General features: G+C 43.1%; 1 protein-coding gene across 7 annotated transcripts in view; it reads left to right on the forward strand.

The window, feature by feature from the left end:
* pcdh15b (protocadherin-related 15b) overlaps positions 1-12,137 on the forward strand; it is a 215,080-nt gene that overhangs the window by 25,932 nt on the left and 177,011 nt on the right. Inside the window, exon 1 of one of the 7 annotated variants that reach the window (XM_036955812.1) lies at positions 8,367-8,691. The exons of the other annotated variants lie outside the window; for them this stretch is intronic. The gene's annotated coding sequence lies outside the window, so the exon portion shown is untranslated. Of the gene's footprint in view, positions 1-8,366; positions 8,692-12,137 lie in introns of those variants that run through there. 7 annotated transcript variants of the gene reach the window in all.

Raw genomic sequence — 12,137 nt, forward strand, 5'->3', positions numbered from 1 at the left:
TGCTTTCTTTAACTTTTTAAAACTTTTTTTTAACAGCCAATCATACTGTATTCTTTTAATGTGGGCCTATGACAGTCAATTGCAAATTAGTCTGACAGAATTGATCTTATACTCACCACCACTAAGAGATGGGTGTGTTTGATGCGTGTCACGTCGGAGCTTCTCAGAGTCAGTGCGCACCTCATCTCTCCTGTCACATCCAACCATCGATCAATACTTTTTTTTTGGTAATGCAGACGGGAGCACTGAATCAGCGTACGATGAGTTTGAATACTTGGAGGGAGACGGCACAGTATTCCCTTTGAGTCAGGAACTCCTCCGTAGTGACCCGTAAATGCGTTGGCTGCAGCATTCAGTCACTCCATCAGCTGTTCGATTTCACTTACCGCCATGTCAACTAAGCCAGGATCACAGTGAAACAGATTTGGTCAATCATCTGTCACATTCTTGGGTATTTCTGCTGCATGCACGCATTCAGTTCAGTAAGTCTGTTACATAGGCAAGGAGACACATTTATTTTTTTACACAGAAAGTCAACAAAGTCTCTTTTTTTACATCCATTGCGATTGACAAAAGTTCCTCTCTCAATTAAAAAATATATTTCCAAAACTCCCCCTCGATAATCACCAAGCCTCATATGTCTGATCACATATCTCCACATAGTTTTGCGAACAGGTGTGTGAGCAATGTAGTTTACAATCAAAGTTACCCGCTGCTTTTCTCAGAGTTCTGCACTCAGCTCTTTTGCCACCAGTTGCTTTTGGTGTGTCCATTATAGCTCAGTGGGTGTGTCCATTATTAGCTCAGTGGGTGTGTCCATTATAGCTCAGTGGGTGTGTCATACAATGCGTTCATATGGCAGAGATAGACACGTTCTTAACTAAAATGCAGAGGCCTGTCCGCCGTTCCGCCATAGATGGAGCCCCATCTGTGCAAAAGCCCACCATTCAATTTGTGAATACAGCCACGCAGCACACTGAAAATCCCCTGTGCCGATTTAATGCTTGAGAATCGTGAGACAGAACAATTTGTCCTCGTGAATAGCATACCCCGACGTGTAGCGAACAAAAGTCAATGCACTGGCATCTAGTCCCTCACAGCTAAGTCCATTTGGAGAGCATATGGTGGGGAGTTTGAGTCGTTCAGTAGGAATTTCCTCTTCATTTCTAGTTATAGCCTAACTTCTTAGTTTCATAGTGTTATTTGACAAAGGTATTGACGTGAGTTTCTGTACCTCTGCCTGCCTCTCCACACATGGTTTTCACCATATCAATGGCGGCCAGTAATATCAAGGTCTCTGCAATAGTGTGTGGTTTCATATCATAGTGAGCCTAGCCATTCACCATGGGAATGATTCAAGTGCAACGGTCAAGTGCGGCCTTTTCTCACAATCTAAGGGCACTCTGGTTGAATTTTTACGTTTAGATTTGAATCATTTTCATTCCGGTTTTTAAGGTGAACCACATTACAATGATTTTGAGAGACAAAGACTATATTTTAATATATATATATATATTTTTTAACCAGGATTTTGGAAATTCTTCCACCACCCAATTTTCATATCAGGCGACCCCATGTGGGGTCGCGATCCCTTATTTCGGAACTGCTGGGTTATGCTCATGTCATTGTTTGAACTCATCCAGGATGTCTCATTGTTTATCGCAAAATGTTATGTCTTTTGTATCATATTTTATAAATCCTTATGTATGTGACCACTGGTGGAGCGAATCAAGAGCCAGACCTCTCAGAATCTGTCTACTAGCTATATGTTAAGTCTTCAATTGTCAGAAACAATACACATCCAGCACCCATTTGATTTGATCCAGCACCAACCTGTTGTTTTCCCTGTGAAAGAAAATGGAGCGATAGGTTCGTCCCTCATCACAGAGGACATGTGACCGTGAAAGGTGAGGGTGGTTGGCCAGGCAAGTGGCCTGGAAGAGGGGACGCTGAGGAAAGTGTGAATTCAGATATAGTACAACAGCAGACCACCTCTACTTCTCTGGCGGTTTGGAGCGCTCAGAGCACTTCGCTGGACCTGTGTTAATGATGTCGTATTGCTTATATCTGTGGCATACAAGTGTGCATTTTTTGCCCAGGGTTAACAAATGCTTGTGTGAACACAGACTGAGCTAGCCTAGGGCCAGTCTAGCCTCTGGCTAAGTACAATGTAGTGTGAAAAGGCCTTTAATTGAATGCTCAAGTGTCACGGAAACGCCTATGAACATGATGTAGACGTTATCCTGAAAACTCATGTTCTGGGAAGATATACTGAAAACACACATACAGGTACAGTGGGGAGAACAAGAATTTGATACACTGCCGATTATGCAGGTTTTCCTACTTACAAAGCATGTAGAGGTCTGTAATTGTTATCATAGGTACACTTCAACTGTGAGAGACGGAATCTAAAAATCCAAAAAATCACATTTGTATGATTTTTAAGTAATTAATTAGCATTTTATTGCATGACATAAGTATTTGATCACCTACCAACCAGTAAGAATTCCGGCTCTCACAGACCTGTTAGTTTTTCTTTAAGAAGCCCTCCTGTTCTCCACTCATTACCTATATTAACTGCACCTGTTTGAACTCGTTACCTGTATAAAAGACACCTGTCCACACACTCAATCAAACAGACTCCAACCTCTCCACAATGGCCAAGACCAGAGAGCTGTGTAAGGACATCAGGGATAAAATTGTAGACCTGCACAAGGCTGGGATGGGCTACAGGACAATAGGCAAGCAGCTTGGTGAGAAGGCAACAACTGTTGGCGCAATTATTAGAAAATGGAAGAAGTTCAAGATGACGGTCAATCACCCTCGGTCTGGGGCTCCATGCAAGATCTCACCTTGTGGGGCATCAATGATCACGAGGAAGGTGAGGGATCAGCCCAGAACTACACGGCAGGACCTGGTCAATGACCTGAAGAGAGCTGGGACCACAGTCTCAAAGAAAACCTTTAGTAACACACTACGCCGTCATGGATTAAAATCCTGCAGCGCACGCAAGGTCCCCCTGCTCAAGCCAGCGCATGTCCAGGCCCATCTGAAGTTTTCCAATGACCATCTGGATGATCCAGAGGAGGAATGGGAGAAGGTCATGTGGTCTGATGAGACAAAAATAGAGCTTTTTGGTATAAACTCCACTCGCCGTGTTTGGAGGAAGAATACGGATGAGTACAACCCCAAGAACACGATCCCAACCGTGAAGCATGGAGGTGGAAACATCATTCTTTGGGGATGCTTTTCTGCAAAGGGGACCAGTCCTTATTGCCCAGCGACAGCTCCGGAACCTGAAGGATCTGGAGAAGGTCTGTATGGAGGAGTGGGCCAAAATCCTTGCTGCAGTGTGTGCAAACCTGGTCAAGAACTACAGGAAACGTATGATCTCTGTTTCTGTACCAAATATTAAGTTCTGCTTTTCTGATGTATCAAATACTTATGTCACTGCAAAATCGGCAGTGTATCGAATACTTGTTCTCCCCACTGTATATTCTGAAGACATAGAAAAAAAGATATAACATTAGCACAGACCAACCACCGTGAGCCCTATGTAACCCTTCACAGGGTCAAAGTTCAGTGAAGATTTAGACACTAGCTATGGGAGGAATAGTACTGTGCTCTGAGCTGTTCGCTGCACCATTCTATACAGTGTGGGCAGGGCTGGTATACAACATAAAACGATGTAGATTGCTCCTTTTTAACACACATTAATATTCATGGTGAATTGATGGGCTTTGCCATTTAGATTGAGTGGGGCCGTAAAGGTGTCTAAGTAAGCAGGTCGTAAATATATTGCTTAAAAAAAATCCACAAAATCTGTCAGCTGCCACCACTGCATTTATAGAGGTGCTGCTGCCTTGTAATGGGGGACCTTGGGTGTCCTTCCACTTCACTTGTAATTAGTTATATTAGTGCAAGTTCCCTGGAACGGCTCCTGGCCCTGTATGCCTTGGGTCTCTCAGGTACCACTGACTGGCAGCACAGGCAGGTGGTAGTAATCTCCAGTAATCACCCTCTCACAGTTTCTCTGGAAACAGCAGATATAATGACTTTGGGCTTTTCATAACTTCAGACACACATTTTTTTTTCTTCTATACACTCGCTCCAGCGTTGCCACGACTAAACTGAATAGTCGTCTGGTTTTTGGTGTACTAGTGCTCTTATCTGAGGATTCCAAGGCTCAGACTGAGAGTCTTGTTGGCTGGTCGTATTTTAAAGACACTGTAAATAAATGTGGATCTTTCCAAATGATCTCTCCTGAGGAACGAGGGAAAGAAGCAGGTTTTAAAAATATTCCCCCAACCCCGAAAAGGACGGAACACAATAAAACATAACAGATGAATGACACTTACAGATCTAGGATCTTAATTTGAGCCAGTTTGCTACACCAGGAAATGGTTATGTGGATTATAATTAGTGGTAATGTAGGGCTTGATAAATGTTTTGTTAGGGCAAATCAAGTCTAACATTTTAAAGTGGAAATTACAAACTTCAGAAGCCTTTTTGAAACTCGAATACACCAGAAGTTTACATTTCCTGCCGTGCAGGAAAATTCTCAGCAACAAAAGAGTGATCAAATGAAGATTCTACATCTGTACTCACACCTACCCTCATCTTCATATCCATTGTGAAATTTCCTTTGTCCCTTTTATTATGCTTGATAGGCAGCCACGAATCATGCTCTAAGTATAGATTTACTGTAGGCTGTCACCGAATGTACACAAATTTCATAACATACTGTTACGGCTCTCATTGGTAGAATGACTGGACCAAGGTGCAGCGTGGTAGGCGTACATCGTCTTTTTATTTATGACACCAAAAGCAAAACAACAATGACAAAAAAACAAAAGGGCACAGTTCTGTAAGGCTACGAAACCATACAGAAAACAAGATCCCACAAAAACCAAACGGAAAATGACAACTTATATATGATCCCCAATCAGAGACAACGATAGACAGCTAGCTGCCTCTGATTGGGAACCACACTCGGCAAAAACAAAGAAATAGAAAACATAGAATGCCCACCCAAATCACACCCTGACCTAACCAAATAGAGAAATAAAAAGGCTCTCTAAGGTCAGGGCGTGACACATACGGTACATATGAACTCCCCACACAATGTCAGTGGAGACCAAGGCAAAAATACGTCACAACTTACACACAACTCCACAGTAACTTTGTAGTGACATTTGGAAGCTGTGTGTGTGTGTGTGTGTGTGTGTGTGTGTGTGTGTGTGTGCGCCTGCTGTAGCCAGCTCCTGCCCCAAGGGCACCTAACTGCCACTGGAGAAGGAGCAATTAGCACTGTAATAATGGACCACAGAGCCAGAACCCACCTCACAATCCTCCACATGCTTCATGTCTCTCCAGCAGACCTACACTAACTAAGACACAGGTTGAAGCTCCAGGATGTAAAGAAAGAAATGTAGCCAACAACCAAACCACATGTACGGGAATGGCAGTGGGTGAAATTTGAACTACAAGAGTTGTTGAGTAGCTCAAAGATAGCGAGCACGAAAGCGAGAGAGATACAGGAACCTGTGGACAGGTGGCCGGCGATGAGGGACCCTGATACCGATGAGGGACCCTAAGCCCTGATCAGACCCTGATACCGTGATGGGATTTCAAGACCTTGATGTCTTCGGACCCCTGTGGAGATTTGCAGTCTTAAATACTGTACCGTATATGGGTGTTAACCTCACGTATAGACACAGTGTTCAATCACTAGTGTCCCTCCAACAGCATAATAGCTTTGCACACAGCATTGTGTCTACATACTGTCATTGGGCTAAATACCCTTTTTATTGGGATGTGGTGTTATCCAATGACACAGTAGTAGCATATTTGTCACCACTTAACATACTGAGCGGTTTTCCTTGAGGTCTGTCTTTGAGCCAAAGCATTGTCAGCACCATGGAGAGCTCCAACACACACTCTTTGCTCCCGCCCGATGGAAAGTCTCAGCTAACAACATAGGTCAAAAGAAATGGCAGCGGTTACATGCTGGTGGTTCTGTACAGTAGCTACGCACATTGAATTGTATTCTGTGTCCATTGAACTTGAGATGGACTAAATCCTTTGTGATGCAAAATGACATATTGTTCAACAGCTGCCATTTTTTTTGCTGTGGGTCTTTGAAATGGAGAGTTGAGGGCTAAACATATAGCGCAAAAGGCCTGAACATATGTATTTCATTAGCTTCAGGCTGTGATACAGGGCCTGTGTGATCATATAGAATATATTCATATCAGGGTTTTACACCTTTCAAGCATGAATCCACTAGCTTATATGAGGGTGGATTGGTTTCTGTGTAAATTGAAAATGTGACATTTTAATTTCAGTCAGTAACTACATCATACATTAGAAATGTGTACATATATCCATTACATACAGGGATATTTGCATATTAGGTCCACACATTGCCTTATTATAATGTGAGGCAACAGTGCATCCAAAACCCTGTGTTCATCTGCAAGGGTGAAAGCCACTGGTACAAATGACCTAGTAGTGTACCATTATTGCCATTCTTGCTTTCCAAATAACACATTCATTATTGCTGGCACAACAAAACCAGGCAGTCCAATTGAAGACGTCATTGAGGCCTGTATAATTTCAGTAACCATGAGAAGAGTACATTTAGTCTCTGCGTTGGGCAGAGTCTGTCAAATCTTTATTGCCTGTCTGTAGATTGGCTCCTATAGTCTCTCTCTTGCTCTCTCTCTCTCTCTCTCTCTCTCTCTCTCTCTCTCTCCCTCTCTCTCTCTTGTGCGCTCTCTCTCTCGCACGCACACTCACTCGCTTGCTCGCTCGCTCTCTCGCTTGCTCTCTCTCTCTTGCTGTTTTGCTCTCTCTCTCTTGCTTTCTTGCTCTCTTGCTCTCACTATCTCTCTCTCTCGATCTCTCTCTCTCGCTATCTCTCTCTCGCTATCTCGCTCTCTCGCTCTCTTGCTTTCTCTCGCTCTCTCTCTCTTGCTTTCTCTCGCTCGCTCTTGCTCTCTTGTTTGCTCTCTCTTGCTTGCTCTCTCGCTTGCTCTCTCTTGCTTGCTCTCTCTCTCTTGCTCTCTTGCTTTCTATGTCTCTCGCTATATCTCTCGCTCTCTCTCGCTCTCTCTTGCTCTCTCTTGCTCTCTTTTCTCTCTCTTGCTCTCTCTTGCTCACTCTCTCTTGCTCGCTCTCTCTCTCTCTGTGTCTCTCTCTCTGTCTCTCTCTCTGTCTCTCTCTGTGTTTTGAAGGCTCTCTTATTGTTGGCACATTGCCATCGGGATAGAATTGTAATGTGTCAAGTTCCCATAAATAAGACTGGAAGGTTGTTTATTTTTTGCTTTACCTTTTATTGATGTGGATGTGTATGTTATATGGTTTCGGTCTGCTGATTTGCTAAGGTAATAGAGGCACCTGCATCTTAGATTGGAATTACCCTCACAAAACTCCTTTCGTTTTGTTAATACTACAGTAAACATCTGAAGTTGTAAATTCATGTTGTCATGCTCCAGAGGGTAATTTTCAAGTCCGAGAGTTTTTAAAATAAATGGTTGAATTGATCTTCCCAGGTGTGTACAATAAATCCTATATCAGGATTAATTAAATAACAATCTGACACTGTAGGTAACAAACATCTGCTTTCCAAATGGAATCAGCAAAGTGTGGAGGTTACCAAATTGTAAAATGCTTATCATTCAATCTGTAATATCTATGATGTCAGTTCCCTCCTAATCATTGGGACTACTATTGCACCACAGACTGCATTATCTTCTTTTTTTTTATTGCCTTGTGACTGAGACATCCTACATTTTAAGTGTCATTTGAAATGAATACCAACCATGCCCCCCCCCCACCCCCCCACATAATCCTGTCCATCAGTTTCTACATCATTCACACAAAGGAAATACATCACCTTTGTGTCATTGCTCGACTTTATCACAGTCGATTTGAGGGCCGCTTACTACTACTACTGGTCCTTGTATATCTGAATACCCTGGCGCAACAGAATTTGAAGTAATCCTACTCACTGAACAGATGGACAAATAGGTAAAGCCACTGAGCTATAATTGCACTGCACCCCCCCCCCCCCCCCCCCCCCCCACGCAATTTGGCAAGCGTAGCCCATAGGTGTAGGCTACAGTATTGCACCCACTCAATAGTCAACGGTCTCTTGGCATTACAAAAACATGAAACACGTTGAGGAGTCATTAGTTCATTTAATAGGGTTTACAACACAGCCCATGCTTGGTTGTAGCCTGTGTGGAATTCTCTGTCTGGTCTGCCCATAGTGCGCTGTCCGCAGCGGGGCGCATGTACCGTATTCTGCGCATATAATCTAAGTGTGCCTTTTGTGTGCTAATTAGATTACGGCGTCCTAGTGCTGGTGTGAATGCATGGCTCCAAGGGACATTTGCTCTCTTAGCAGCGACACTCAGATTAATACATAGAGCACCGCAAGGGGAATACTGTTTAGGCGCTCAAATAGTAAAAAGTATAAAGTCACACGAGCAAATTCCACACTGGCTACTTTGCCATTTCTCGTTGGAGGCGTGTGTGATTTCTGGTTCTGAAAGTCACTCTAGAACGGGGAACGGGAAAGCAAAGAAGACAGAGGGTGGCAGAATTCCTGATGATGTTCAGGGATGCGCTTTGCCCTAAGAAGCACTATCTGAACGGGATGTACATGGCTTTAGAGCTAATATGGTAAGACCTTTTCTGCCAATTACTGTTTGAGAAGAAAAACATGTTTTGAAAAACATGCGTTCGTAGGGTCTTACGGAATGATGTACCAGTCGTCTATTGTACCGTCCTACTGAAGTCAGTGTATTTTATCTCACAGACTGGTTGTCACTATTTGTCAAATTCATAGATTGGTCATCCTGGGTGAACGATTCTTTGCGATATGACCTAGTTATTACTTGCTGGGGATACTGTTAGCGCGTTATAGAACACATACAAACGTGTAGCCGGTTATCCTCGACACGACCCCATTTATGCTACGTGAATGTAGTTATCCCATACCTGCAGAACTATATGAAATCTGACATTTTTTTCAACAACACTGGCGTGAATGAAAGCTTTACAATACTGTAGTTCTCTATATCAAGCTTACATTTACACTATCCCGTCGTACATCGAGCACGTAGGATTATGCAACGGGTCATCCAATTACTGTGAACATTCTTAACAATCTGTTGCCTTGTCTTTGTAGATGTAAAATAAAAGTAGCCTAACTGCAAACGAAAGTGTCCCAAACTGATATTTGAAAAATAGGGGTAGCCTACAGCATTAAAAACAATAAAAAAGGCAACGTTTAATTGCCAATGCTTCCGAATTCGGTGTCTGTTTTTAGCAGGAGCAAAATAATAAAGACACTCACATTTGGATGTCTTATGAGGAATATGAATATTCTCCCTGCAGCATTTTCCCAGTGTTCATAGAAAGAATCAAATATTCGGCGCCGATGCCTTATTATGTAGCATTATGTCAGACTTTCGTCAAAATCAGTTCAAAAGGAATGGGTGCAGTGACCCTTCCCGCCGTACCATCTGCAATATCTACCATATCCGGTTAAACCAAGCCCTGTGGACAAGGAAGACTTTCTCTTTAGGCTCACAGTACCTGGATTTACATGAACATTTATGAGTTTATGTGCATTTTTTTTTTTTTAGACTAGCCTCATTTTCCAGTCCATAACACCCTCTAGCTACTGTATGCATAATGTCAGTATTAATATGAGTGAACTCATGATTAGCCTACATAAGTTGTGTACCTAACTGTATGTTATGGATATATCAGTGTCAGATTAGCTCATATGACCTCAAGTGTCAGCCTGCACACACAGCCCAGTAGTAGACCTCATCCATTGAGGTACAAAAACAATTGGGTTCAAACTTCTGTTATCAATGGCCCACATGCTGAACTACAAGAGTTCTCCAGTTTCTTACGCCTCACCTCTGGGCTGTTAGTGATGGTAACCTTCTCCAAGTGTAAGATAAAAATGGTAACATCAAATTCACTTCTGATGTTTAGCCAGGTCATCGTGTTTACCATTTCAGATGTGTACACATTGCCATGGGCTCATCACTGATCTCAGTGAGTCAGTGAGTCAAAAAGTCAGGACACTTCCTGGTCAGGGTCAACAAGCCGCTCTTAGCATTTAACTGTTTCCTGATACTCGTTGAATTGCATTTCTGTCTCTCATTCAGTTGTATGTTTGTATCCAGTACTATAGAGAGAGTGAATTGTACAGCAGTTCAGCACTTGACTGTATCCATTTTTAATTTTTGATGAAATTACTATATATTTTTAAAAGCCTTAAAATTCCTTTTTGGATCATACACAGTCAGACTGGTTGCCAATGGCTTGTTATAAGCTTTCTCTCTCTGCCATTAAGGACAATGGGTAATTGGATTCAGCCTGCTTTCAGGCCCTGCATTTAATGCTTAAGTCTGGAGCCCCCTTATCAAATGAGGTTTCTTTAATTAGCTGTCCAGGGATGTTTGTCGCATCCATCCATCATTTCCACCTAGACCAATCTGTAGCCAGTAGCAGTGAACAGAACAGGGAGAAAAGAATGAAAGCGGGTATTCATTGAATAAGCTTGTCATTTAAAACAAATAGTCTTTGCTGTCTCGGTCTGTCTCCATTCTCCCCAAACCTGCATGGAGTCAGTTCACTTCCATCCAGAGGACGGAAGGGGAGAACAGAACACTTGACAGCGAGGTTTGACCTCTATCATGGAGGTTGAACGCTAGACCTTCAAACAGAGCATGTGAATGAGAGTCTGTTTCTGTTTTAAAGTGCTCCTAAACTCAGTCGAGGCTTTTGTCTTTGTCTCCTCCTCACTTTGAGTTTTTCTTTGACTTTATTATTGAGAGCCCCTTTTCTTAAAACACACCAAAATAACCAAATGTTCTTCTGGAAGCAGTCAGCTTTGAAAGTTGTTTTATATGATGGCGGGCTCACAGATTTTTTTCTTCCTCTGCTTAGAAAAAGTCTGTTAGGAGGACACCCATCTAAAACAATCTATATTTTTTAAGTGATCAAACTGCCAAACTTTGTCTGACCAGCCGACTCTGGACGTGATTCTGAAAACATAGTGGAGGGTACTGTCAATGGTGCCTAAAGGGATGGCGGTAATGGGACAGCTGTCCAAGGTGCTGAATAGACTGGTGCTAATGGGGCTGCGGTCCATGGTGCTGAATAGCACTGGTGCAATTAGGGCTGCCGTCCATGGTGCTGAATAGCACTGGTGCAATTAGTGCTGCCTTCCATGGTGCTGAATAGTACCGGAGATATACTGGTGCTACTGAGGCTGCTATTATGGTACATGGTGTTGACTAGTAATGGTGCTATCATATAGATCAGGGGTGGGCAAACTTTTTGGCTCAGGGGTCAGGGTAGCCTAGTGGTTAGAGCATTGGGCTAGTAACCGGAAGGTTGCAAGTTCAAATCCCCGAGCTGACAAGGTACAAATCTGTCGTTCTGCCCCTGAACAGGCAGTTAACCCACTGTTCCTAGGCCGTCATTGAAAATAAGAATTTGTTCTTAACTGACTTACCTGGTTAAATAAAGGTAAAATAAAATAAACATCGGGATTTTGAAATTCAGGGGAGGGACGCATTTTTGGGGGGACCAATTGTTTGATAAAATCAATTTGTGGGGACCCCTGAGTGGTGCAGCGTTCTAAGGCACTGCACCGCAGTGTTTCTGTGAATAAAAAACAGTGTGGCTAGCTCAAATGCTGACTGTTGGGTCAATCGAAAATGTACTTTCTAAATAAGCATTCTAATCAAGCGTCCTAATCACACTGGTTTGATCGTACGCAACAGGGACCACTATAGAATGATCACACCCATTTGTTGGTACGTGTGAAAAGGTTAAAGAAGTTAACATTCGCAAGGCCGTGGGGCAAGATGGTATACCAGGGCACGTCCTCGGAGCATGTGCTGACCAGCTGGCAAGTGTCTTCACTGACTTTTGAGGGTAGGCAACAACACATCCACCACACTGACCATCAACACGTGGCCCCTCAGGGGTGTGTGCTTAGTCCCCTCTTGTACTCCTTGTTCACCCACGACTCACAATCGACAACTTTTGCAAGTTTGACGACGCGACCGGTAGGACTGATTACCAACGACAATGAG

The sequence above is a fragment of the Oncorhynchus mykiss genome, chromosome 20, assembly GCF_013265735.2.
Source record: "Oncorhynchus mykiss isolate Arlee chromosome 20, USDA_OmykA_1.1, whole genome shotgun sequence".
NCBI classification, from domain to species: Eukaryota; Metazoa; Chordata; class Actinopteri; order Salmoniformes; family Salmonidae; genus Oncorhynchus; species Oncorhynchus mykiss.